This window comes from Schistocerca americana, chromosome 7 (assembly GCF_021461395.2).
Source record: "Schistocerca americana isolate TAMUIC-IGC-003095 chromosome 7, iqSchAmer2.1, whole genome shotgun sequence".
NCBI lineage: Eukaryota > Metazoa > Arthropoda > Insecta > Orthoptera > Acrididae > Schistocerca > Schistocerca americana.
Window position 1 is genome coordinate 345,322,346 of NC_060125.1, and position 26,162 is coordinate 345,348,507.

Below are 26,162 nucleotides of genomic sequence, written 5' to 3' on the forward strand. Positions count from 1 at the left end.
CATCTCGAAAATTGTCTTAAAAAATATTTTCTTACTGTATGTCGTCCTGTTTGAAATCTTTTTTTACGATTTACACCAGACGAACGCTCAAGTAATGCTTTCATGCAGTTATACCTTAATTCCAAACAACAACGAAAGTTCTGTACCAAATTTGGCTTAAGTTGTCTCCAGAACCCCCGTTCCCCTAGTCTAAAAATTACATATACTATGGAAATAAAACGTTAAACCCCGTGTTTGTACTATCCATTTCAGTTTTGTTCAAACCTACGGAATTTTTTTGGGAAATTATTTTTGTTATTAACAAATTTTTGTCTAGCAGTGTATAAGATTCCTTGTCATTTGATCAACACATTACATCTCTGGTGCGAGCCCATGTCGCAACACTTATTGTAGGAGTTATTCAACGAGTATGGTTTGCCATTCTTCGTCTGGATTGCAATGAGATAGTGAGCGGTACGAATTCTGGATGCTCCTGTGACAGCTCTTATTGTACAGGGAGATACTGGATTTTCAACTCAGGACCTGAGCTTCCAATATACTTATGTTGTTAAAACACAACGGTAATTGGTTGTAAGTAAACCAAAAAGGTACAGAAATGATTTATTATTTTTCTAATCTATTGTCGAACTAATCTAGATTTCTGCAAGATTTTTTGTGGTGTCGAGATAATAATCTGAGGATAACCACTGCTGCGAGAGAGATATATGGTATAGTTATATTCGCACGACAGCAGAATGTAATCAAACACACCTGCTGAATTGTACAGTGTGTCAAAAAGGACATTACAACTTAGGAATGGTATAGAAATTCATTGAGATAACTTGCGGAATCAGTAGATGTGTCACTTTGTAACAAACAACCTCAAGTTCGATTCACATAGTGCATTAGTAACCCATTCCGTCACAAGGAAAGCCAACATAGTGCACAGTTTAAATGGCTACTTTCACCGGTGCGGAGTGTGTTCGCTGCGTGTTTTGGTTTCATGAACCGCAACAACTGTTCGGCTCAAATTTCTCACCGAATGCGCTAAAGATCCTCCAAGAGCGCCTACATTTTACTCTTGGCACGAGAAGTTTGTTGAGACGAGTTGTTCATTGCGACATGATGAATCACCAGAAGAATGCGTGTTGATGATTACGTGGAATAGGTTAGGGAGAGCTTTGCCTGCAGTCCGCAAAAATCACGCGACGTGCTTTTCGCGGAACTGGCATTGCACAAAAAACTGTTTGGCGAGTACTACGTAGACGCTTATACTTGAAACTAAATAGATTCAATATGGCACAGCACCTTACTGTTGCAGGTAAGGTTGGTCGCGAGGAATTCTGTGAGGAAATGATGCATCGGAAAGAGAAAAACGAGACGTTCTTGAACACAATGTGCTTCAGCGATGTGTCATCATTTCATATCAGTGGCGTGGTGAATAAGCATAACGCAGAATATGGGGCAGCGAAAATCCACATGCAACCCTGGGACACGTTACTAATTGTCACAAAGCTAATGTTTTTTATGTCTTTAGCAAACTGAAAGTGTACTGCCCTTTCATTTTCATGTTGAAAACTGGCACTGACATTGTGTATCTGGATATGCTTGAAAACTTTTTAATTCCAGAGTTCGATGAAGATGACGGTGATGGAATGGTTTACTACCAGCAAGACGGTGTACCACCTCATTTCCTCACGGAAGTACGAGGTTTCCACGACAATCGCATCCCAGGTCGGTAGACTGGCCGTGAAGGGCCAACCAATCCCATGGCCACCTCGCTCCCCAAACTTGACACCACTGGATTTCCATATCTCAGGTGTCATTAAGGACCGTGTTTAAGTTCGTCCCCTACCAAACAATTTAGCCGACCCGAAAAATCGACTCTACGCTGCCGTTGCAGAAGTTAAGCCCGATTTACTGCTACGAGTGTGGGAAAAACTGATTATCGGTGTGATGTTTATCGCATCATAAATGATACTCATTTCGAAACAAAATGACACTTGACACTTTTTTGTGAAACTTGAGACTGTTTGCTACAAAATTACATACCTACCGATTCTGTAAGTTACTTCAATAAATTTCTCTATCATTCCAAGGTTGTAAAGTCCTTTATGACTCACCCTGTACTTAGAGAAGAAGTTACTACATTACTGCTGATTGTCGGTCATCCTACAGCATAGAAAAAAGAAGTTTTTTTCTGACTATAACTTTCAGTTAGTATTCTCAAAAATATAAAAGTAACTGAAATAATTACACGCTACATGTTGAGCAACTTCAGCCAAATTTGAGAACTTCGCTGTTTGCCTAAACATATTATCACATAAATAATTTGTGGACTGTTCCCTCCACTGATTTTGAAGGGCTCCGTAAAGAGCAGTACACGCATCTGTATCAAATTTCTCCGTGTTTTCGAAATTCATCACTCACCAACAAACTTCTTGTTTCAGTTCAGCATCAGTATCTTCTAGATGACTGCCGTCGTACAAGGTGGTTACATTCGAGATGATGAAAATTCAAGTGGCCTTTTTTTTTACGTTTTGTTTGTTCTATCCTAGTAGGATGTGCTTTGTAGTATGCAATTTTTTGTTGCTTAACGATCTTCACACATTTATCTTTCCTTTAACTATCGTAATTACCAGCATTTTTTGTATGGCGTAGGCGTCAAAGTTGTGGAGTGGTGCTATTCTCTGTTTGTGTTTCTACATCTGTTACCCTTACAACATGTACTTGTAATAAAAAATATACGTATAATGCTCTGAGGTTATATGACATGTCCAATGTCCAGCTATTGTGAGCCATATTACCCCAACGTCCATTGGGTGACTAAATACGGTACAAGTAATAATTATCAAATGTATTCTATCAAATACTGTGTTTCTGTATATAATAACAGAGGAAAACATTCATAAAATCACAACAGATATACAGTTTACTGAAAATGTATGAATCTTTATGCTGGTGTGAGACTCGAAACCCGACTTCCTGCTTGTTGCTAGCGACACCTTAAACACTACGGCTATGCAACACACCTCCAGTACTGAACCAAACTTCCATACGTCATGCTGTCTACGATCTCACCGCTTCCACCTTTATTTGGATTCGACCGATGACCTCAGCAGTTTGGTCACATAGCGACTTATCACATTACTTGGAATCCAGCTGCAAGCGAGAAATACGGGTTCGAATCATGGTCCAGCACAAATTTTCATGTGTGGCCAGTAGGTAATATCTCCTAACCTAATGCAGTAAATGTCAAGAAGATTCCGCTATTGCGAATAAATTTCATAAATTTAGTCTAGCTGTAAGATCGTTGGCAATATCTGTTTCTTGAAACATTGTTAAAAAATACGTATTACAAACTTTGACAGGCAAATTGACAATTGTAATATTAACGTTGAATACGTTTGTCTCCTTGAAACACTGTGGTGGGAATGAAAGCAAAGTTGCGAGCTATGGAGTCGTAGAGAGTATGACGTATGGACTACTTTTCATGTGTTGCCAAAAGATAATATCTTCATACGTAATGCAGCTAACGTTAGAAAAATTCCGATATTGCGAATAAATTTCGTGGAGACGGAAGAATATACTTGTAATTTTTGCAAATAAACTAATTTAAATTGCTGTTTTGCACTGCAAAACCATGTTGTAGATTGTGTTACACATAATGTATACTCTAAATCTCAATACATCTCTTTTTTATCATATGTCATTTTTTTCTATATTTTCAATCGTCCATCATTATCGCACGACTGTTTCTTATTGTATTACGCTTCATCTGACACGTTTCCTTATTTGATTTCAATAAATGTAAATGGTATTCCACAATATTTTTATTTATTTACATTTCGGTTTGACACTGAACATGTAATATTAATGTATACAATGTAGTGGGACGAAATTGAAGCGTCATCCATCCACCAGTGTCAGCCCAGTTTGCAGGTGAATATAAGTTTAATTTAGTTTTGTTTATGTATTTTTTGTAATATTTGTAATGGTTGTGAATTGTCTAAAGTTTTTGTATTTATTTTTTATGTTTCATGTACGGAGAGGGCGGCGCAACGAACGGAGACCGCATCTTCGTTGCCGGGACCGGAGAGAAAATTGCTGGCCACTATACAACGCGGGTCGACAGCCTAAGAGCAACAGAAGATCCTGAAACCGAGTTGTTGCGTCGTGCTTCTAAAAATTAAATAACTGAGAATTTGTAATGTTTTGTACAACAATGATATCATAGGAAGTTTAATCTTATTGAAAGTTAGTTTTGTCTTGTCAAGGCTCAGGTTCACGTCTGTATGTAGGAAGATAATAAACTAGTGGATGCTACTAAAGTTGAAATACGTTTTCCGAGGATTTATTTATGAAGAATTAATAATATATTTGACATGATTATTGGATTTTGACAGCGTTCATCGCGACTTTGAATCTCAAAAAGTTTATTCAATGTGGTTCTATTATCGATTAAATCAGATAACGTGTATCAATATAAACGACATCTAAAAATTGAAAAAGTTTACGCAAACCAATTGGACTGAGACGTAATTCTGCGCATACGACTCAAATGATGTTTTAGTGTTTCGTTCAAAACCATTCTGAGACAATTTAAAAAGAAAATAAATAATTTCGAAGTGGGTTGTAACTGACGTAGATGACGAAGTCTACACAGGTCATATGTCGAAAGAAAATCGTTTATAAGAAACTTACGTCGTTACACCACAACAAGCATACTTTACAAGCCACGCGCGGTAGCCGAGAGGTCAACGGCGCCTTGTCACGGTCGCGCCCCCCGTCGGAGGTTCGAGTCCTCCCTCGTGCAAAGGTGTGTGTGTGTTGTCCTTAGCGTAAGCTAAAAATGGTTCAAATGGCTCTGAGCACTATGGCACTTAACTTCTGAGGTCATCAGTTCCGTAGAACTTAGAACTACTTAAAACTAACTAACCTAAGGACATCACACACTTCCATGCCCGAGGCAGGATTCGAACCTGCGACCGTAACGGTGGCGCGGTTCCAGACTGTAGCGCCTAGAACCGCTCGGCCACTCCAGCCGGCAGCGTAAGTTAGTTTTAAGCTATATTAAGTAGCGTGTAAGCCTAGGGATTGATGACCTCAGCAGCTTGGTCTCATAGAAGCTTATTACAAAAAAAAACAAACAAAAAAAAAAACAACTTTGCAACTGAATTAAGAGAGTAATGTAGAAAAGAATGAAAGCAAGAAGATCGAAGTGAAAGTAAAAGTTAAAGAAGAAACCTACCACCACATGACCCTCTATCCTTAAACCGTTATAACAATGGTCAGGACTGTTGGAATTGCTCGAAGTGCTGACTGTGCGACTATGCTACAACTAAGTGCGGGCCTGTATAAAACTACTACGCAACGATACTGCAAGTGTCGGCAGCACTCGAGACTTCGCATTACCATCTGGATTCCTCTGACTAATTTCTTTTTTTTTTTTTTTTTAGCTTTGCACTCTAACTGAACGCTTATACCATTCATTAATTTACTCATCGTCATCCCATTTCTACTCTTCTTCATATTCTTCCGAATTTAGAAAATCTGAGGAGCTTTCCTCCTCACTGTTGCGTTGGTTAACTCCTGCAGCAGTTGTTATTATTGTACACATACGCTCCAAGCCTCGTTGATCTTTACTCGTTTGGTTACCAGACGTATTAGCCTGTACTTAGTAATCAGCATCCCTATGCTTCATATTGTAAAACTGTGGTGCAATGCTGGTGATACTCTATTGGTAGCAGGGTTAGGTAACCACCATCCTTAGATGTCTAGACCTATCCTAGCCAAGTTCAAATTATCCAGTATGCTCCATCTTTCTAGTTGGTGTAAACTACAATTTTATAGCATATCTATTTCTTCTGCAATACACAAATGTCCCAAACACACTACCAGAATTTCACAGTGGTCGAAAGACTGAGTGAGCAAATACACTTAACCGCTGGATACTGTAGCTGACTTCTAAATTCACCAATAAAACCACAGATTGTTAATGTAAATACATAAAACTGCAACCAGTCACTTGTCATTGGTTTCAGTTTTATGTGTTTACACTGAATAAGCGGTCACGGATTCTTAAATATAATTAACAGACTGATAAGACTCAGAGCTGCAGCCTACAGTAAATAGACTATTTGTACTTCCATCCTGGAATTCGGCCCAAAATTTCATCATCTGTATTCCCCAACAAATATGTTTCTTCAATTCTTACTTTATCGACGACCTGTTTTTGGCCATTGTACAGAACATTCTTTCATGACACGTAGAAACGGAAGTTTCTTCTGTGTTCCATCCATGTGTCACACGCGCAGTTCTCGAGATCTTACAGGGTGTCGGCAGCAACTTTTCCAGCCTTTGAGCCCTCAAGAGCACTAGCCCAGCGGATAGAATTCGCAGAGTTGGAAAGACATATTACGAAATATACCTGCGAAGGCAGGTTGAGTGTTGTGCACGGGTAGGTAAGACGGTTACTCGCGAGAGTCCGGTAACGAGTCTCCGTCCTGCACACTGATCTAATCTTCCAGTTATGAAATTTCCTTCCACTCCATTCCTTGCCTCTTCGGTATACAATAGTGACTCCAAGCTGTAGCGTCCTTTACGTAATGCTGAACACGAATTTACACTCGGTAGCCAAAGCGTTATAACCAATTACTGGATGGTTACAATTAAAGTGGAGCTACTCGCAGAGGTCCAGTGCGGGCTGTGACGTGGTAGACATAAATGCGTTAATGAAGAACCGTTTTATGCTGGAAAAAATGAGTACCAATTTTGCTCATCAGGTGCAAATCTGGTGGTGTGAATGGAAGAAAGACATATTTTCATACGTAATGGATTAGGAACGAACGTGGGCAGAAGAAGTGAAACATCTGAAAAAGTCATAATGGTGGTCTTATTCTTAACCGCTGCTTACTCAGTTTGTTCAGTATGAGCACTGGAAGCGTCGACGAGATGCTGTACAGTGCCAGATTTGCACCTGGTGGCCAAAATTGCAACTAATTTCTTTCAACAATAAATCGGTTCCACATTAGCGCACAAGTGTATCTGCCTAGTTTCGCAGCCATATGATGATTATAGCCCACACTGGGCCTCCGTCAGTAACTGCGCTTTAATTATAACCATCCAGTACTTAATAGCGTGTTGGTCCACCCTTGAAAAGCAAAACGGCAGCGATTCTGCGCGGCAAGGATTGCGACAAGTTTCGCGATGTGTCTATCACCACATATCTACGCGCAAGTAACGCAATTCCCGTAAATTAGGAGCTGGTTGTTTTTGAGCCTAGATCTGAGTTCCATCGGGCTTAGATCAGGTGAATTTGGTGGCTAGGATATCTAGGTGTGTTCACTGTCCTGCTCCTCAAGCTACTGTAGAATGATTCTGGCCTGGTGACACGGACAATTATTCTGCTACGGGATGGTATCGCCGTCGGGGAAGACATCAGGCATGAAGGACTGCAGGTGGTCGAAATAATGATCACGTAGTCCTTAGCTGTCATGGTGCCTTTCTGTACTATCACAAGTCCCATGGATGCCCAGGTAAATTTCCCCCATAACATAACACGGCCCCCAATGGCTTGCGTCCGTGTCCCGGTGCATATTTCGAGCATTACCACTGCAATCGCAAATGACAATGCCGTTGGGCAAATACGTCGACGGAAAAAAATCGCAGCACTAAGAAAGAGTTGTACGACATGAACGAAAGTTGGTAGACGTGTTTCTACGTCTGAAACATGACGTCTATTAAAATTTCACGCTTGTAGCATAACTATGGCCAACGGCCTTGCCGCAGTGGTAACACCGGTTCCCGTCAGATAACCGAAGTTAAGCGCTGTTGGGCTGGGCTAGCACTTGGATGGGTGACCATCCGGTCTGCCGAGCGCTGTTGGCAAGCGGGGTGCACTCAGCCCTTCTCATGCTAACTGAGGAGCTACTTGATTGAGAAGTAGCGGCTCCGGTCTCGGAAACTGACATACGGCAGGGAGAGCGGTGTGCTAACCACATGCCCCTCCATATCCACATCCAGTGAGGCCTGTGGGCTGAGGATGACACGGCGGCCGGTTGGTACCGTTGGGCCTTCATGGCTTGTTCTGAAGGAGTTTAGTTTTTTTCAGTTTTAGCATAACTATGACGATACAAGTCATGCTTGCTTTAAATACTCTCTGTAATGGTCGTGAGCGTTACTTATTTTCGAGATTGGGCATGGTGAGTTGATGTTAATCAAGAATGCCTTTAAAATGACAAACAAGCAATTACCAGCACGTCCATGAGTTTGAACGAGATCGTGTAATTGGGCTACGAGATGCTCGTTGTTCGTTCAGCGATATTGCAAAAAGACTTGGAGGGAATGTAGCCACTGTACGTGGTTGCTGGCAGCGGTGGTCACGAGAGTGTACTGTGGCAAGAACAGCGGGTTCCGGGTCCCCTCGCGGGACTACCGAGAGGGAAGACTATCGTGTTCGGCGTATAGCTTGAGCGCATCGTTTACATCTGCATCATTAGTCTGAGCAGCAGTTGGCACCACAGTGACACAACGAACTGTTACAAATCGGTTATTTCAACAACAGCTCCGAGCCAGACGCCCTGTGGCGTACATTCAACTGATCCCAAACCACCACTATTTGCGACTTCAGTTCTGTCGAGTAAGAGCTCATTGGAGGGCAGAATTGAAGTTTGTTGTGTTTTCTAATGAAAGCTGGTTCTGCCTCGGTGCTAGTGACGCCCGTGTCTTAGCTAGAAGAAGACTAGTTGAGGAGCTGTATTCAACCTCTCTGCGTGCTGGAGACACTCGACCTTCACCTTCATCTGAAGTTATAGTCTGGGGTGTGTTTTTGTATGACAACAAGGACATTTTCGTGGTTATCATATGCAATCTGCCTGCAAATTTGTATGTCAATCTGGTGATTAGACCTGTTGTGCTGCCATTCATGAACAGAATAACGCTCGCCCACGTACCGCTGTAGTTACCCAACGTGCTCCAGAGAGTGTCGACAAGTTGCCTTGACCTGCTCGATCACCAGATCAGTCTCCAATCGAGCCCATATGGGACATCACGGGACGACAAATCCAGAGTCATCCACAACCGGCATTAACCGGCCCTGTATTGACCGACTAAGTGCAACAGGTGTGGAACGCCATTGAACAAACTGACTTCCGACACCTGTACAACACAATACATGCACGTTTGCGTGCTCGCATTTAACACTGTGGCGGTTGCACCGGTTTTAATGTACTGTACCAACACTGCACATTAGTAATGGCTTATCTCGCGCTTACATTAACCTATGCTCTTGCAATGTTAACCACTCACATATGTTACCTAGAGAAATGTATTCCCAAAATTTTATTACTCTACATTAATTATATTTTATTTTACAATTTTTTTCCGTCAGTATACGTGAGCATATGTGAGTTGTCTGTTGTGGAGCCCCGTGTTCAACATTGTTTTCTAAACGGTGTGCTCCAAAGAATTTATGCTTGCACCAGGATTGTGCTCTGTCGTCAGATCTTCCTCAAATTTGTAAGATGGCAAGAACTATGTCCCTTACATGAAGTCATTAAAAATCACTTAACTCACGTTGAGCGAACAGTAGGGCTGAACAAAATGACTGACAAGGCACAATGCATCTTGTAGATGGTATAGTATGGACATATTGGAATAATCATTGTCGGGTGATGGTTTTAAAGTAATTCACACGACATGAAAACTTTGTGGAAACACGTCGATTTACTGGAGGCTAGTTTATCCTTGGGAAGTACCGAGAAATGACCGCGGCGCGCCTGGGGAGTGGCGAAGGGAAGTGACAATAGGTAGCTTAGGGCGGCTCAAGCTCTGAGAAAGCGGTAACACGGCGCGGCCTCCAGCTGCCTTAAGATGAGTGACAGCATGGGTGGTTGACCCTGACCCCATGCTGGTGTACAGGGAAACAGACGGAGAACTTGTACATCTGCTGATAAATGTCTGTCATCCCGTTTTCAGGAAAACATGCGAGAAAGCCGCGCAAAGCTATGGGGGAGTGGTCAACAGAGGTCAAAATATGCGTGTTCGTGACTATAGCAACTTCACGCTGAATTCACGGTCTGGAGAGTCTGAAGTAAATAAGGTGAAGAGCGACAGAAGGAAATACGCCGGCCTCCGATGGGAACGTAGGACCAAGGTATTTGAAGTACTCTCCTGGGAGTCAGAATTCCGGAAAACCTGGTGTTTGTGCAGATGCTAACCTTGATGGGTGGCCTGGGAGCAGCTAAATAGCAGAAGTTGAGAGGAAGGGAAATTTTGTGGGAATTTGTTCACTTCCCAGAGCAGGCATTGGGAAGCGACACATAATTAACGTGACTTGCACTGCAATTGGCGTAACTGATTTTGCTGGAGGGGAAACCGGGGCGAAGAGCGGACTGTGAGAAGTCTCCGTAGAGGTCTCCCATTCCCAGCTTGCCTAGAGTGTGGGCGTGGCGTTCTTGGCTCAGCTTGCCTGATAAAGAGTGAGCATCTCTGCAGTTTAGGACTTAGCAAAGGGAATGTTTGTGCTTGGAGATAGGAAGTTTTGGTTCAGCTATGTACTGAGGAAGATAGCTAGGAGTGAATAGACGAGCACAGCCTTGCAGCACCACGAGGTCGGCCGACGTCCACACGACGACGACGCTCCACCATGCTGTATTCGGTGATATTGCGCCCGCTCCGGCCACTGATTAATTTGTTGGATCACGTCGGCAAAGTTTCCACGAGGGTTTCATGGGCCATGTATTGTAGAATTCTTCTCGCACTTCGCATTATGCCTGTTCACTTCCCAGAGCAGGCATTGGGAAGCGACGCATAATTAACGCGACTTGTGCTGCAATTGGCGTAACTGATATTGCTGGAGGGGAAACCGGGGCGAAGAGCGGACTGTGAGAAGTCTCCATAGAGGTCTCCCGTTCCCAGCTTGCCTAGAGTGCGGGCGTGGCGTTCTTGGCTCAGCTTGCCTGAGAAAGAGTGAGCATCTCTGCAGTTTAGTACTTAGCAAAGGGAACGGTTGAGCTTGGAGATAGGAAGTTTTGGTTCAGCTATGTACTGAGGAAGATAGCTAGGAGTGAATAGACGAGCGCAGCCTTGCAGCACCACGAGGTCGGGCGACGTCCACACGACGACGCCGCTCCGCCACGCTGTATTCGGTGATATTGCGCCCGCTCCGGCCACTGATTAATTTGTTGGATCACGTCGGCAAAGTTTCCACGAGGGTTTCATGGACCATGTATTGTAGAATTCTTCTCGCACTTCGCATTATGCCTGGGTCAGTCGATAGAAATTACTTTTGAGTATCGCGCTTTACTCCACGCAGACGCAATTTATTACCACTGCCTGATAGGAGAGTCTTGTAATGTCATGATTGAAGGTCGTGAGTTAAAATAAATCTGTGCTAATCGACTGCATCTGTTTTCAATCAAGTAGTTGAAGTCCAAAGTCACTTTCTTAATTAATTTTATGTTCAACATTTGCATCTGGTGTTCAATAGCTGAATATAACATCAATGTGCACCTCTTTTTAATTAAAAGGGATCAATTATGAACCAATTAATGTCAACACTGCCACCGCAGTTCAATCAGGAGTCACAGGGCCTTATTACTTTCTTTGCGTTATCCGCATTGCGGCAGTTTTGCACTCTCTGTTGATCTGTTAGTCAATTACCTGGGGTAAACACATGCCAAAACCAGCTAAGAGATGGGTGGGGTGTTACAAATTGACGCCTCTCCTTTTCTACAGAGCGGGGAAGCCTCTGACAAGTGTTATGTGCTACGGCGTGGATGTCCAACACGTTGTCACCTAGTCGTGGTTTCACCGACATTGAACCACTTTCGACAGCATCATGCGAGCAGCGGACCAGGTTATAACAACCTTCTCTTTTTCTCAGTGTCAACATTAACTGATTCAGGACCTGCAACCTTTTTATAATATCACGTAAAGCGTTTATTAACAAATCTGTGACAGTTGCAATACAAATGTTGGCAACTAATTTCAAACCAGCTGGTTCATTCTCAAATCTGACCTACTGAGGCTTCACTGAAAGTGACTGATCTTGCCATAAGCGCACCCTCAGCAGGTCAGGCTTGAGGATGAACCAGTTTGTTTGAAACGAGTCGCCCAACATATATACTGCAACTGTGACAGTTTTGTTAATAAACGCTTCATGAAATCTGATAAGCTTTGCATGAGACAGATTTTCCCATCTGCGACCGTATCGTCACTAGAATAGTTTGCTATATTCTCTGTTCCACTTATACACCTTTATTGCTGAGTTACTTGCCCGCAATGCCACCAGACTGTATTCAATCCTGCGGTAGGCTGTGGTGATAATGTTTTGACTCATGAGTTATCAATCTTGATTTTTTATTTTTTTGCCCATATTCGCTTTTTTGTAGCCTGGAAAGCAGTTGTTAATGATTGATAGAAATTCATTTCTAAATATATTACATTTGGAATTCGCACCTTCTGGGCTACAAGCCCATGCTTTCGTTTCCAACAAATGCTGTCATTCGCACTTTCAAAGTCTCTGTGGTCAAAATGGCTCGAATCTTTCCTGATTTCTCTTTACTGATGCTCCCATTGCTCAGAACAGGAACTGCTTCTCTGGCGCGTTTACTTTTTCTGAAACAACCTTACTCCCTCCTCCATCTTGGGAAACGAATATGACATCCTTTGAGGAGCCGTTTACGGAAAGGTTCTATCGCCTGATGTCTGCACTCTCTTTAGGATAAGCTGTTCTGCGTGTTAAGTAAAAAGCATAAAAAAAATCAGCGCTCACGTAGCACACACGGCCTTGGCATCAACTGTGAGAGAGCACTGGTTAGTGTTGCACTGGACGAGTTCCAGTCGTGACCATGAGACACCCGTTACCCAACACGAGTGGGAGAAACAACAGGTGCTAGACACATCAGCTTCTCAGTAGTCGATGCCAACATCATATTACGTAACACATCGAAGGAGAAAGGTCTTGTCTTCAGCAGCATTCCTTTTGTGTCCTACATAGTGTGAACATAAAGATTCAACTCCCCGTTGGCTAGATGTTCCTCAGTTTCCTCAAACCAAGTAAAACGAATGCTGGACTCGTTCCCAGTACGATTATCCATCTCTACAGGGTAGTGCTTCCTCTCTAATGAAGTCGTCGACGAGTCTCTCAGATATTGCGAACACTCGATTATTTACGAGGGACGTTGCGAAAATAAGTTACATTATGTTTTTGAAAGACAAGATGGAGCACAAGGTGACACAAACAAGCGCCTTATGAATCCACACCTGCAGCTGGTCCAGTGACGGAAAGGACGTCAGCAGAGGACGGATGACGCATGCGCAGAGCGTCGAAGAAGAGAGAGTAGCAGCAGACCGACGTGCCCGAGGTTATTCTAGTTCATATCACGGTGACAGACGGACATTTCCTGACAACGTGATCACCAATGCAAGTGCGTGCTGCTAATCTGGTGTGAATGGATATGTGGGAATTGTATGTCCATTATCCGTGACCGCCTACAGACTGTGTATGGTGAGGAGATTTTGTCTCGTCTGATGGCTGGCCGCTGGTGTTACATGTTCAGAGAAGAAAGGCAGAATTTGTCGAAGTCCATTGAAAGCTGCACTCTCGGGACGCCACCTTCAAAGCAATGCTGAGATGGAGCAGCAGGGTTGTGCGAAAATTACTTGCGTCGCAGGGCACCGTGTTTTACCAGAATGGTTTCTTCAAACAGATTGCACGCTATGACAAATGTCTCAGCGTCAGTGACCACTACGTCGAAAAATAGCGTAAGCCACAGGGTATATGCTTTCGGAAATAAAGTTTCCATGTGAAAAACAGTGACGAGACTGACTTTCGGAACGTCCCTCGTTGCATCAGCTAATCACTCATCAGTATCTAAAATGTGGAAAACCCAATGGTTTAAGGTGCCTTTTGAGTGGCTGTGTCAAATTTTCTGAGAGTGAGAGTAGCTGGTTACTGCCTAACCCATGTTAAGGGGTCCCGAGTTCGACTTCTAAAGACACAACACCGATTTTGTTTTGTCTGGTATGGTCTAGAATAGGGTACACTCAGCCTCGTGATGACAAATAAGTCACCGCTTGCGTAAAATCCAACTCACACTGTACATCAGCGGAACGGCAACAGCGTCAACGTTAGGCAAATGGTGGAGTAATTACATCAGACGCAACGTCAAAACAGCGTCAGTTTGCTTAGCCCAGTACCGGACGGCGAAGGAGAGGTTGTTTGATACCATCCGTAATGCAAGAAGTTGGAACATAGCGTCTGAATTAGAGAACTAACCATGAAAAAATTTGTTAACGGCCAAAGCAAACTACACAGTGAATATTTGACGAAGTTTGTATGGTAAACTATTGATAAGTGAAACAATAGGAAAAGTGTCATCCAAACATTTCAAAACATTGACATTTATTTGCTAGAGAAAATACATAAATTTCATTAAAGACACATTAAACAATATGTAGAAACTAAAAAAGGAAGCCTATGTACCTCATCCACTCTGTGTTTTTGCTTTGCAAGTATCAAATGATGTCGAACACAACTGTATATTGCTCCTTCAATAAAGCTGATTTTTTAACTGCGCAAAACAATTATTGAAAATTGATATTCATATTTATCGACAGTGTAGGTTTTCCCTATGTCAGTTTCTTATAAACATAACTCATTTTTGTCTGTTAGGTAACTGGCCTCTTTAGCTGAACACTGTCGATAGAGAGAAATCTTCGAGCGTACCCCAAGGGAGTGTTACTGGAAAATTACGTTTCACAAATTATACAAATGACCCAATGGAAACCGTCGAAAATTTCGTAAGGCTTTCCGTGGATGATACTGTTGCATCCAGAGAGATCACAACGAAATGAAGGTAGACCCGCAGACCGGCGATGCTTGGTGTAAGAAGTGGCAACTGACCGTCAACATAATCAGATGTAACGTACTGCGCTAAATAGGCAGAAAGATCCGTTAATTGCACGATTGCAGAACAATCGATGGTGGCTGTCACACTCGTGAGTATTTACATCAGACCCAACGTCAAAACAGCGTCTGTTCGCTTAGCCCAGTACCGCACGGCGAAAGAAGGGTTGTTTGATACCATCCGTAATACAAGCAGTTGGAACACAGGATCAGAATTAAAGAACTAGAAATGATAAAATCCGTTAATAGCCAAAGAGAACTAAACAAGGGATATTTGACGAAGTATGTATGGTAAACTACTTATAAATGAAACAATAGGGAAAGTGTCATTTAAACATTTCAGAACATCGACGTTTCTTTGCTAGAGAAAATATCTACATAAAACACCCATCAAACAACACGCATAAACTTATCCAATTAGTGTTTTTCCTGTGTGAGTATCAACTAATGTCGAACACAACTGTGTATGACTCCTTCAATAAAGTTCACTTTTTCACTGCTGAAAACAGTTATTGAATATTTATTTTCATATTTATCGACGGTGTAGACTTTCCATATGTCTGTGTATTATAAGAACAAATCATTTTTGTCAGTCAGATAAGTGGCCTTTTTAGCTAAAGAACATTCTCGACAGAAAGAATTTTTGGCGCGTACCCGAAGGGAGTGTTATTGGACCATTACGTTTCATAAATTATACAAATGACCCAACGAAAAACGTAGAAAATTTCCTAAGGGTTTTCGCGAATGATGCTGTTGCATTCAGAGAGATCGCAAAGACAGAAAATCGGTCATGAAATAAAGCAAGACCCGCAGAGGCTCTACAGATGTTACAAGGAGTGGCAGTTGACCCTCAACATAAACGTACTGCGCTAAATAGGCATTATTGTATTACTGTAAGATTGCAGAACGATCATTGGTAGCAGTCACACCCATAAAATGTCTAGGAGTACGCGTATGGAGTGATTTAAAGTGGAACGATTACGTAAAACTAACAGCACCTAAGGCAGATGCCAGATTAAGATTACTTGGACGAAGTCTCAGGAATTGTTGTCCACCCACAAAAAAATTCGACCAGTACTTGAATATTGCTTGTCAACTGGTATCCGCACCAGACAGAGTTCAAAGAGGGAAGAGAGAATATCCAAAATGGAATGGCGTATTTCGTCAAAGGTTCATTTAATAAGCACGAAAGCATGACGAAGATGCTCAGCCAGCTCTGGTGGCAAAAGCTGCAAGAGAGGCGTTCTGCATCACGGGATGGCTTACTGCCTTGGGCATGGATGTGTGTGGTGTCCTTAGGTTAGTTAGATTTAAGTAATTCTAAGTTCTATGGGACTGATGACCTCAGAAGTTAAGTCCCATAGTGCTCAGAGCCATTTGAAGCATAAGACCAAACCTGATGTAAACAAACAAAAACGCGATGATTGGTCAGAAGCCGTAGCACCCGTACACTGGTGTAGTTCCGCTCTTGGAAGTAGGTCCTACTTATGTATTATATGCATTATTACTAAGTTACGTTAAATGAAACTTTAACATATTCAAATGTATTAACAGCCAGCAACGTTTTTTTTTTAATTGCGCTTTGGTTATGTAGTTTTTATGTAAAAAATCGTGTATAGTCACAGCCTCTGCACTCACGTGCTCTGATTGTCGCGCTGTAAATACGCAGTATGAAAATGGCTGAGGCTGCTTCCTGCTCCGTAGTGAAACACGCGTGTGGAACACGATTAAAAAGTTCCGAGAAATAGGTTGTTCTTAACGTTTGTCATACATTTACAGAGATAATCGGCTCTGTAGTTTTACGAGGGACTGTATTAGATAGAGTTGCAACGAAAATGTAAGTTAGTGTACAGCGGAAATGTTAGCGTAATAGCTTGATGATTGCAGAACATGGTTCGCTGGTGCAAATCTCGCCTAAGTCAATGTTTCTCACGTTCAATTTGAATTACCTACATCTCGTAATTGTAAAATTCAAGATCATTTTGTACGAATAAGGCAGGTCTTCTTGTTTTTAATTACATATTGCACGGGAAATTCCTGTTTTCATTTCAAATACGAGTTCTCAGTTATCGATATTTTATGAGAGACTGTTAACAAAGGTTGCTTAGATTAAGAAAACACAACATTTTAATTTTTGAAGGCAAAAATGAAAAACTAAATACTCTTTATACCACATGTGTGTCGTAGGAAAAAGAAAAACAAACATTTTCACAGTATCGAGCACACCATACAAGTGCTGCATTTTTACATTTGCCGCTGTTCCATTACAGCATGAGCCCAGCACAACTGATCTGGAGAAATAACAGGACTGTTAAGCTGCAAAACATACTGTATCTAAGGCACGCAGCTTTTTTATGTCATTGCCGAACGTTGCCGGGATATAGAATGACAGGTCCTAAAAGAATAGGAGAAAATGCGGCGCGTGGGTGGCTTCGTGGATTCTATAGTTGATCGAGTCGTTATCGACATAGCAGATGGCAGTTCCAGTACTGAAAAGTGTTTCTCGGATTCGGATAAGGAAGGAGCTAAGAGAGTTCCAGACGACTGACTGTAATTAATACCTTCACTGGCTTCAGTATTCAACAGTACAGTAAAATCCCTGCAGTACACTTTTGCATCAGACAGGGCTCGCTCAGAAAAATTACACTGTGTTTAAGTTACGAATTTTCATCACTCTTGTTTGTGATTATAATACTACGTCAAGTGAGAACGAGAGCATTTTATGCTTTCTGTCTGGTCACCTAAGAAGCGCGCAATAATGTTGGAGTTTTGCTGAATATTATTTCATTCTCTTTAAAAATTAAATGACTTTGGAAGCTATATTGTTTTTTTGCCCGTCCGTTTTTACGTCTGAACTGCAAGCGCCGGTAAATCCGTTGTCCCGCACATTATCGCTCAGTCATGTGCGTGTAACACAGCATAAAACGTATCCTTATGAGCGTACTTGGCTGTACTGGGAACAGCTCGGCTTCTGCTCTACGTGAAACGAAATCCGATGAGATTCAAGCAAACGCGGAAGAATACATGGCGTGAAGTTTACACCATGTTTATTCTTATGACGCACAGAGTGTACCAAAAATCTCGCATAGCTCTTAAGCGAATCTATTATAATATTTACACGATTCTCTATTAAACATTCGGACGGACATTGAGAATATATTTTAATATAAATCAATCGTATAAATATACAAGTAATATATAATGGGAAAATTGTTACCAAAAATCTGGAAACGTTCTTTACAGATTAACTTAAAATTTTACACGATACTATAATTAACATTCAGCTGGACTGTAGGATATATATATTTCTTAATGTATGTAATATCTAAATATATTTGTAATATATAAAGGTTTAAAGAAGTACAAAGTGATCTGGATGAACTGAACATCACCACACACCAAATTCTACAAAGAGAAGAGAAACTGCTTCTGAAGAACAAATACACACGGCTGGCATTCAAACCATCAGAACGGAAGAAGCATGTCATATCCGCAGAAGAACGAGCAGCCAGATCACAGCGAGTGAAGAAGTTTTGGAAAACGAAGAAATTGCTGACTGCTAAGACTTGGTTATTGTAGACTCTGTTGTATTATTTTGAATTTAGTGCTCCAATGTGGGCGTAAACTATGTAAATAAATAATTAAATATAAAGGAGAAAGAACAAGAATGTGTAGTCCATTAAAACCAACGGCGAGAAAGAAAATGTTCTGCTGTAAAAATGTGCGGTTTTGATTCCTTTGTCGTAACCAGGTTTAACCACGATAGTGGGCCATTTAAACCATTACACAAATTGTTTCTCCCATAAATACTGTTTACACTTCAATGTGCTTGTTTGTTCATCGCTGACGGATTTCCCAAAAATAGGAAATTTATATTTCTGCATTATCGGCTTTTGGTTAGAGTACTACTACAGATTGTGAATTTACAATGACAAAAAACAAGGCTGAATGTCAGGGAGGGGAAAAGAGATGGTCAGAGGGGTGTAAGGAGGATATGATGGATAGAAAGAGGGGGGAAGAAAGTAGAGGTGGACAAAGAGTGGTTAAGGAAGAGAAGGACAGAAACATGAGGAAGAAGATTTTTTTTCCAGTTCCCATGAGAAATGTGTGCTTTCCCTTTTCTCTATTTTCTATTTCACCCAGATGTACACGAACACAGTTTTATGACGTTACCGCATGCCTTCTTCTAATGACATAAATTAAATCCCACGAGGACAGTGTTTTTGGAGATTTTGTTTTTTATAACTAATCAAAATTATTGTCGATACATTCTTCACAAACCGGAAATGAATGTTCCTTACAGCAAATTTTACACGTAATTTTCGTTTTCTGATCCTTTTTCTGAGGACACACTTCATCCCCCAAAAGACAAAAAAAAAAAAAAAAAAATGTTAAAATGACTCTGAGCACTATGGGACTTAACATCTGAGGTCATCAGTCCCCTAGAACTTAGAACTACTTAAATCTAACTAACCTAAGGACATCACACACATCCATGCCCGAGGCAGGATTCGAACCTGCGACCGTAGCTGTCGCGCGGTTCCAGGTGAAGCGCCTAGAACCACTCGGCCACACCGGCTGGCCCCAAAAGACAATCTAGATTTCATTTTCCTTGGCTCTTCCAATCAACAGATGGACCCCACAGTAGATTTGATAAATTAAGGCATGTGCTCTTGGTGGTGCAGATTTTTTTCCGCAGAGTGTCACCCTTTTCATTACAGCTTGCTTGAGATATTGCAGGCACGTTCTCAATCATGACTATCTACCTCTTGCTATGTATCTGTGTTACGTCGAATGTGAATCTACCTTAAACGAACAATGCAAGCTCCCTAATGTCGTGCACAGAGTGCAAGCATAAAAGGGAGTTGTAGAGATGGCCAAGTAGGCCGACTGACAGACTTGCCCCAGGAACAAGGTGGACATGGGCGGTGCCGTAACTGGAACGCCCTTCCTGTCACGCCTTGCCACCGGCCGATACGGGACTGGATGACGCAGTCTGCGTCTCCATATACACACTTCCGGGAGGTCCGCATGAGTCAGGAGCCTGCGCTGTAGTCTCGTCACACGCACGGCCCACCACGCACGCGCGTAAACAATGGCGCAACCCCCCCCCTTTCACTCCCCCACCCTACCTTCCTATATACCTGTGTATGCCACTGTCCAGTGAAGGGACTTCCCGACCACAACAATGAGTGTGTCCGCACAGCCGATGCATTGTCTTCCATTGACACCGAATCCGTACAGTATTCACATCCTCTTTCATGCAGAACGTGCCTTGCCACTCTTTATTAACCCTCTTTGTTTCGTAGGCTTTTATAGCATTGGTGAGAAAATAATACCAGGCCTTGCTTCCCTGCAGTTTCGAATTTTTTTTTTTTTTTTTTTTGTATGCACAGGACGTACCAGTTCAATTTTTAAGATATCTGAGTATCTAGTGGGCCCACTCACTTTCCGCCAGTTTATTTTACGAATTTTTGTGTAAAACAGTGTTTTCTGCTACCAGTCACGATTTTATTTTTGTTTATCTCTTGCATGGCACGTTTCTGGAAATGATTAACAAAATGGTTCAAATGGCTCTGAGCACTATGGGACTTAACTTCTGAGGTCATCAGTCCCCTTAAACCTATCTAACCTAAGGACATCACACACATCCATGCCCGAGGCAGGTTTCGAACCTGCGACCGTAGCGGTAGCGCGGTTCCAGGCTGTAGCGCCTAGAACCGCTCGGTCACTAAGGCCGGCCGGAAATGTTTCCATTTTCAAGTGTGTTTTGCTTGAGCTGTGCCATTTATTCGTGATGTTTTCCTAAGTGAGATGCTGCACTGTTCTGTTGTCCGTACTACAATGTACACAAACACGCGAAATTTGTAATTAATGATCGATCTTTTTAAAGAATTAATGGCGAATTTGGAATGAACTTCTATTTACGGTTTTCTTATAGTCCACTTGTGCACAAACGCCGATATTTTGAATGTCAGATACAATTTTCTGTGCACAGTATAGAATGAAAACAGCAAACGTACAGTAATAAAAAGTTGGAAATACAGAAGATGGAACATTCTACCTAGGACAAATGGGCCGCTATTTCCAACCAGGTGTACAGAACACATTAAAGCCTACACGTGCAACAGACACACGACGTAACCGAAAGCCACATACATACACAATTCAGGACACCCTTTGAAAAACAAGAGCGAAGTAAGAAAGTACACAACCGATTAAATAAAGGTGATGAAACGGATTTGTTGGAAGAACTGGAGATATATATTCACATCACAAAAAATATGAAGACATAATATTAAATGAAAAACTGGAAAGAGAATCGGTGAATTTCTTCAGATCTTTCGATAGTATATTTAAATGAGAGTAGGGGTACATAGAAATAAGTATTTTTAACATGATCCAGATTATAAAGATAAACACCCTCTGCACGGAAGAATAATATATCATAATCAGTGGACGACCTATGGCTTTATCTCTGTCGAGTGGTTGTAAGAATATCTTTATAGCTATTTTGTTTTGTGCGTTTACTGTTTTTATTGTGTACTGTGCACAAAACATTGTGTGTGATGTTTAATATGTGTGAGTTTTTGCGCAAATGAACCACAAGAAAACATTAGGTAGAGGGTCTTTTCAAATTTGCCATTAACTCTTCATTAGATACATCATTAATAAGAACTACGCGTGTTTTTATATATTACAGTAAAGACAACTGTACAATGCAGAACCTTACTAATTGAAAACATCACGAATAAATGACATAATCACGAAAAACGCACTTGAAAATGGGGACTGTTTTCTGATACGCGCCATGCAAAATAAATATCGGTAGCAGAAAAAGTTAAAAATCCACTGCTTTACCAGTCGCAGGCTTTAAAAAATTATTTCTCATGGGTAAAATTTAAAAAAGAAATATTCTATCGTTTCAAAGGTTTCGAATATACCAAATTAGTGGGACCGAACCGCAAAGAACCTCGAAAAACTGCTGAAGAATCCGTATTATATGGTTACCTTGTAGTTGAAGGCTTAAGCATACTGCCCCCATGTTAACCCTGGGGAATTATTTTTGTAGCTGTCAGAACTTCGCTTTGCTCATGCTCTGCAAGCACTCTATCCCAAGTCCATTGGCACTTTTTTTAAAGTAAGGACTCTCAGTATTTCCCCCGGCACTTTATTCTCTGTGTAAATGTATGGTCAACTATTTTCCACTCTAAATCGTGTTTTGAGCCTTCACGTAAGCATCTTGCTCTTACAGTGACTATTGTTGCTTACCATTTTAATCTCAGCAGGGGGTTAAAGTGACATAGACACCACGTTATTTATCTCTGATATTACTTGTAGTAAGTTCAAGTTTTACTCTCACGGTATATTTTGAAACCACACTGGTACTTGTACTACGTCACTCATCATCATCATCATCATTACCATCATCATCATCTTCAAAAGCCACTCCCTGAAAGATAAGGACCTTCTCTTGATTTCTTCAAGGTATTACAATCCTCAACGAAAAACGTTGCTCTTGTACGTTTGATTTGTTCTCTTCCCATCTCTCGTCTCTAATTTTCGTTTCAATAATTATTACATTCATTTTACAGACCTGAATACAGGTACCCGCTGATGTTACCCGAAAGATTCCGAAATATGTTTGGTCATAATACAATGTATTTACAGATTGCAGCTATTGTTACTGAAAAATCAGAGTTGAATTATTGCCTTTTTCATTTATTTGTTATTGGTTTCTAGCATAATTACTTTTTGGCAGTTTCAAACTAAAAGGATTGACAAACAAAGCAAGATAACGTCTAACCTTCTTCACAATACATTCGGAGGCATGCATTCATAAATTTGTCTTGAGATTCAAAATGTGATATGTATTCACTTAGACTACAAGCTACAGTTGACAGCTAACCACTCGTTTTTATTAAAGTAGTAAACTCAGTTCGTGAATTCAGTGGCCGCCACTCCTTTTAGATTTTGATGTCTTCTTGTGTGCTGTAAACCTGGCTGTGGCATCGTACGCCCTCCTGGTTGCATCTACAAGAAGTGGATTAGTGTACAGTGGCTGACAGTGACTAAATTTCGAGGGTTTCTTTCAAATTTGACTCTGTCTTTCTCACAGAGCTTGCACTGAATACGGACGTGATTTGCATCACCAGTTGTTACTTCATCACATTGGCATTAGGCTTATGCCGCTTCTATTTAAGTGGGCAGGAAAAGTCCTGGACTGAGAAGCATTCTCACATTTTCTTAAAAGTCTGGCATTTATACACCTTGGCTGTCTTGGTATGAACGGCTGTACGCTTGCATTGCTTTTACCTCTTGTTTTTGACTTTCATTCAATTCTTTCTCTTACCAACAGTTGCTTTTTTTAAAATCTGCTTTGTTGTTATATTTAATGCTGGTAAGAGATTTAATCCACACAAATATTATAATTTCACCACCTACTTTGTTTGATGATAGTGATCTACTACGTCGAGGGAGTGTGTACTAATTTTTTGTTGAAATTCCTGTAACTAGCTGATTTCAGAACCTTCGTGAGTCCGTGATTATTACTACCTTTCGTATTTTGAGAGATCTTGCTTATTTTATTGCATGCATATCAGTGAATGTTTCAGCTAGAAATATGGAAGCACCACGTGCTAGAAGACACCTCTTTTCTTCCGCAGTTTGTGGACAGAAGAAAGTGTGACCTCTACGATTTTCTGTATCCATATTTGAACCATCTGTGTACAGAGAGTTCATTTTAATTGAAGACACTGAAAAATCTCGAAAACTATACATTTGATGGTTCAAATGGTTCAAATGGCTGTAAGCACTACGGGACTTAACATCTGAGGTCATCAGTCCCCTAGACTTAGGACGACTTAAACCTAACTGACCTAAGGACATCACACATATCAGGATTCGAACCTGCGACCGTAGCAGTAGCGCGGTTCCGGACTGAAGCGCCTAGAACCCCTCGCCACAGCGGCCGGCAACACTTTTGATAAAAAAAAGTTGTAAATCCAATGTGTTGGTCTCGGTGGGGGACATCCAACGATAAAACACTCGACCCGCCACCCGACCCAGTGCGTTGGTGGTGGGGGCTTCTTTGAAATCTTCAATGGGAACTTCCCCTTTTTTATTGCAGATTACGATTCTAAGGCAAAATCTACATATGTTTTGTCTGAAGCATTTTCCTAGTTACAGATGGCGCTGTAACCGGAGTAAAAGAATTGAGTACACAGTCGCAATTTACAACATTCTGCTCAGTGACCCTTGCATATCCAGCGGCACGTGGGACTCCACCTCCATGCTGCGAGGTAGGACAGGCCAGTATTTCATAACTTCTAATTGGAGACGCCATTCGCAATGTTGTATTCCTCCGACATATCGAACAGAGGCCTACTCGAAGCGCCACCGTGGCCGTGTAGCGAACTACGACGTTTCATAACAGGCGGAGCTCACGTATCGTGCAGTAGAAGAACAGGTAGCGGCCCTAAACATTACAATTATTGTGCATTGTTTATTTCCTGCACACCTACCTATCATTTGGAGAAGAGTCATAGAAATGGAGGACGAATGTTGCAACCAGCGACAAAAAAACTGAAATGATCCTGATTTACAGAGAACGTAGGAGAAATGCTGGACTGCTGTTGCCACTTACGCAGAGCGTTTTTCAGAGAAAGCTCGCTCTCGTTCGTTCTTGTACGAGGTTGTGAACTCCTATGTTTCTGATGGCAGCGTACAGACTGGCAACAGGAAACGAAGCAAACGTGTTACAGAAGAAACTAATGAAATAATTGTACTAGCAGCGGTGCATCACAACCCGCGACTCCGGTATGTCTCTGGGTAGTATTGTCACAATACTGCGTCGTCATAAATATCATCTATACCACGTGCCACTACATCAAGAGCTTCATAGCGCCGGTTTCCATAACCGGGAAGTCTTTTGTGAATGGACATGTCAACAAATGCAAACGATCCCCATATTCTTTGCCGAGGCACCATTTTCCGATGAGTCTAGATTCGCAAACCATGGTAGCGTTAACGGGCATAACATTCATTACAGGAGTGTGGACAGTCCCCACTGGTTACGGCAAACTGACCGTCAACGTCCATAGTCGGTTAACGTATGGTGTGGCATCATGGGGAACAAACTTTTTGGTCCGCATTTTATCAACGGCGTCTTGAATGGACGCAATTATCGAACGTTTTTTGGAACAGGAACTACCAGAATTACTGCAGGGAGTTGCGGTTGGGGTTGGGTTGTTTGGGGGAAGAGACCAAACTACGAGGTCATCGGTCTCATCGGATTAGGGAAGGACGGGGAAGGAAGTCGGCCGTGCCCTTTCAAAGGAACCCTCCCGGCATTTGCCTGGAGCGATTTAGGGAAATCACGGAAAACCTAAATCAGGATGGCGGGACGCGGGATTGAACCATCGTCCTCCCGAATGCGAGTCCAGTGTGCTAACCACTGCGCCACCTCGCTCGGTGTGGGGAGTTGCCCTGGACGTTCGACAACGTATGTGGTATCAGGATGACGGTTGCCCAGCGCACTACGCAGTTGAAGTTCGGGAGGTATTTTGCCGTGTTTATACTGGTCGGTGGACTGGTAGAGATGGTCCTATTAATTGGCACCCTAGGTTGCCCTATTTCTTTCTGTACCAGCAAGTGCCAACAGGCCATGGAGACATGGTCGACCATATCAGAAACACCTGTGTTGACATTCCCGCAGATATATTCCTGTCGTGTGTAAGGTCGTTTGCAAAACTGAGTGTATTGATGTTGGCGGTGCTACGTTTGAACAGTTACTCTAATTGGAAAAGTAGAATAGCGTTCGCCTCAAGCCACAATGGTGCGTCGAGTAGTCCCCTGTTCGATGTGTTGGAGGAATACAACGTTGCGAATGTGATTTCCAATTAGAAGATATGAAATACTGGCCTGTCCTACCCTCGCAGCATAGAGGTGGGGTCCTACGTGCCATTGGGTATTCAAGGGTCATTGAGTAGCAGTTGTAAATTACGATTGTGTATCCGTTCCTATTCCTCCGGATACAGCGCCATCTGTGTCGAAACGAAGAAAATGCTTCAGACAAAACGTACGTAGATTTTTCTGTGGAGTCGTAACCTACAATAAAAAATGGAGGTTCCCACTGAAGATTTCACAGTTGCCCCCCGCTACCCACTCATGGGTTGGGGTGGTGGGTCGAGTGTAGTATCGTTGGATGTGCCCCTCCGAGACATACAAATTGGGATTATAACTTTTTTTTATCCGATGTGTGGTTTTC

At 42.0% G+C, this 26,162-nt stretch overlaps 1 protein-coding gene and 1 pseudogene across 1 annotated transcript in view; both read left to right on the forward strand.

The window, feature by feature from the left end:
* Positions 1-26,162, forward strand: part of LOC124622920 (zinc finger BED domain-containing protein 4-like) — a 99,280-nt gene that overhangs the window by 32,436 nt on the left and 40,682 nt on the right. The window lies entirely within an intron of this gene.
* Positions 7,752-7,869, forward strand: LOC124623501 (annotated as a pseudogene).